This window comes from Lycium ferocissimum, unplaced genomic scaffold (genome assembly GCF_029784015.1).
Source record: "Lycium ferocissimum isolate CSIRO_LF1 unplaced genomic scaffold, AGI_CSIRO_Lferr_CH_V1 ctg15691, whole genome shotgun sequence".
Classification (NCBI taxonomy): Eukaryota; Viridiplantae; Streptophyta; class Magnoliopsida; order Solanales; family Solanaceae; genus Lycium; species Lycium ferocissimum.
The window spans coordinates 4,655-7,598 of record NW_026716191.1 but is presented as its reverse complement, the minus strand read 5'-3'; the positions used below and the strand labels follow the sequence as shown (position 1 = coordinate 7,598).

The 2,944-nt window shown below is 44.6% G+C and overlaps 1 non-coding gene across 1 annotated transcript; it reads left to right on the top strand.

Annotated features, from left to right (window-relative positions):
- Positions 1-2,547: 2,547 nt before the first annotated feature.
- On the top strand, positions 2,548-2,653 carry LOC132042498 (small nucleolar RNA R71). Its single transcript, XR_009411494.1, has one exon. It is a non-coding gene; the product is annotated as a small nucleolar RNA R71 (small nucleolar RNA).
- Positions 2,654-2,944: the final 291 nt, after the last annotated feature.

Genomic DNA, 2,944 nt, shown 5'->3' with positions numbered 1-2,944 from the left:
AACCATCAAGGAAACAATAGTAGGAACGCCCTGCTAGCCTATCAAGCATCTGATCAATGAAAGGCATGGGGAAATGGTCCTTGCATGTGGCTGTGTTGAGCTTGCGATAGTCCATGCAAACTCTCCATCCGGTCACGGTTCTCGTTGGGATCAACTCATTCTTTGCATTTGTCACCACAGTGATGCCGCCCTTTTTAGGAACACATTGGACTGGGCTCACCCATTTACTATCAGTAATCGGATAAACCACTCCAGCATCTAACCACTTGATGATCTCCTTCTTAACTACCTCTTACATGTTCTCGTTCGGGCCGCCTCGATGCTCTACACTTGGTTTGCTACCTTCCTCCAACTGGATTTTGTGCTCACGCATCCCGGATGGAATACCCCGAATGTCCGCTATGGTCCACCCAATAACACGCCCGTACTCCTCAACACCTCCAACAACGTAAAATCGCTCCTCGCCGGCAGAAGCTGACACAATCACTGGCAATGTATTGTCTGGACCAAGGAACTCATATTTCAGATGTGAGGGAAGCTGTTTAAGCTCCAATTTAGGTGGCTCAATGATCGAAGGCTTTGCTGGAGGAGTTGTTCTATTTTTCAGATCAAGATTCAGCTTCTTTGGTTGGTAAGAATATGATCCCAATCCAGCAAGCGAATTTACCGTCTCCACATAACCTTCCATATCTTCGCATCAAAATTAACTAGAATACCAGCTCTAGAGCTTCACCCAAACTTTCTTCTTCTATCTTGAACTCTACTGCTTCATCAATAACGTCAACCGAATCAATTACCGAAATGCTCTCATAAGCACTGGGTAACTTCATCCCCTTGCTGGCCTGAAAAGTCACTTCTTCATTGTTGACTCGGAACTTGATTTCATTTTTCTCCGAATCCATCAAAGCCCTCCCTGTAGCAAGAAAAGGTCTCCCGTAATAATTGGAATGTCCCTATCAACAAGACACGATCAAGAATTACAAAATCACGGCAACATAAAATTACCAACCCGCACAAGTACATCATCAACCACCCCAATGTGTCTTTGATCGACCTATCGCCCATTTGTAACCTCATAGTAGTCGGCCTTGGCATCCCCAAGCCGATTGTTTGTATATAGCAAGGGGCATCAAATTAATACTCGCCCCATTATCACACAAAGCGCGAGCAAAATCATGGTGCCCAACAGAACAAGGAATGGTGAACGCCCCAGGATCTCCCTTTTTCTGAACAGTAGTCGTTGAGATGATGGAACTCACAGTGTGCGTCAAACTGACGGTTTCATGTTGAACCGTCTTCTTCTTGGTGAGCAAATCCTTCACATATTTAGCAAAACCGGGCATCTCCTTTACAGCTTCCAAGAAGGGAAAATTAAGAGATAACTGCTTCAGCTGATCATGAAACTTCTCGAACTTAGCATCTTCCTTCTTCTTTACCAACCTCTGAGGAAAAGGTGGTGTAGATTTGAAAAGCTGAGTCAAAGGGCGGAGAGCCCCTTTTACAGGCTGCTTACTTGTGTTCTCAGCTGCCTTCACTATCTCCGGAATATCGGCACCCTTCTTGTCAGTAACAATCTCATCAACAGTAATGGGTGCTTCAGACTGCACCTCATCTTCTTCATCTATCGGCTCAAGGTCAATCACCTTCTTCTCAGCCCCTTGGAGTATTTTACCACTCCTAGTAGTGATGGCAAACACACGGTCTACACCGCCTCCCCATTCTTTGGATTTGGAATAGTGTCACTCGGAAGTCCTCCCTTTTTAGGAGGATGCTGCTCTCTAGAAATATCCCTCATCTGTGACTCGAGCTTCTGAATAGCTGCTGTATGGGAGCCCACTGTCTCTGTCAGCCCAGATAAAGTTCTTTCAGACTTAGACTGATTTGCCAGAATCTTCTCAAGCATTGCTTCAACCTTTGAACTACCTGCCTCTGTTGACTGCCCTTTCGGTGGTATATAAGGGTTGGAACTTTTGTTCCCAAAGTTGTTGCTATTTTTGTAGCTCCCTTGGTTCGCACCACCATAGTTATTGTTGTAGTTCCCAGAGTTGTTATAAGCACCTTGACCTTGTTGAGGTCTCCATTGATTCTGACTCTGATAACTACCCTGCACTCGTCTCTGTAACCCCCTTGAGAGTTATTCACATAATTAGCATCTTCAATCTGCATAGCGGGCCCTTCGTGGAATGGACCATCTTGAGCATGGTACATCCCTTTTGGTAAAATTGCCTCCTCCTCACAAACATTGACCTTCTTGATCTGGGATTCATCAAACTTCTTCGTCGCCAGGAAATATTTGTTGCAAGTTCTTCCAAGGTTTGCTGAGTGTCTTGATTCTCCTTCACTATAATTTGGATCATAGCACTACCGAACGGTACCACATCGCATTTTTGAGTGCCAAGCCTGATTATGAGTTGTCAGCTTGTTAAGTATGGTGGTCACCCGTCGATAAGATTTGTTCATGAAACAACCATCAGCTGCATTATTCGCAACTGATTGCGACACTGGATCTAACCCTCGGTAGAACTTCTCCATTAATATGTTCTCCGAAAACCATGATTTGGGCTCTTCTGCAAATAATCCTTGAATCTCTCCCATGCTTCATATAATTGTTCTCCCGATCGCTGCCTGAATTCATAGATCTTGTCCCGAATTTCACCTTCTTGCTAGGGGGGTACCATTTTGTGAGAAAAGCAGCAACCATCTCTGCCCATGAAGTAATTGAATTCCAGGGCAGCTTCTCGAACCATGTTCTTGCCTCTCCAGCCAAGGAATATTTGAATAACCTCAACCGAATAGCATCTTGTGGAACATTGTTCTGGATGTGATTGGCACACACATCCACAAAATTTTGCAAATGACGTTGAGGGTCATTCTCGGTAGAGTTCCGAAAGTATCCCTCAAGCTTCAACAACTGATATAAAGAGGAATCAATTTTCACCGAAGC